This window comes from Athene cunicularia (assembly GCF_003259725.1).
Source record: "Athene cunicularia isolate RWA chromosome Z unlocalized genomic scaffold, athCun1 chrZ_part1, whole genome shotgun sequence".
Lineage (NCBI taxonomy): Eukaryota > Metazoa > Chordata > Aves > Strigiformes > Strigidae > Athene > Athene cunicularia.
Genome location: NW_020799142.1, coordinates 4128371 through 4128646, shown reverse-complemented (window position 1 = coordinate 4128646; position 276 = coordinate 4128371).

Genomic DNA, 276 nt, shown 5'->3' with positions numbered 1-276 from the left:
CCCCGCTCGGCCGCAGGGGGGCGGCGCCGCCGCCGTTGGTGGCCTCCTCAGTCGCCTGCGGCAGCGGGGTCTGCTCCTCAGGGGCCCCCCCGTTGGCTGCGGGTGGTTCATACTCAGCCTTGGGAGGCGCAGGTCCCTGCGGGGGGAGGCGCTGACTGCCCGGCCCTGGGAGCTGGAGGGTCCTTTTCCGTCGCGCACGCCTTGGGGGCAGTTAGCAACAGTAAATGGTGCGGGAGGTGTGATGTCTTCTCAGCGCTGTTCCTTTGGTGAATGTGA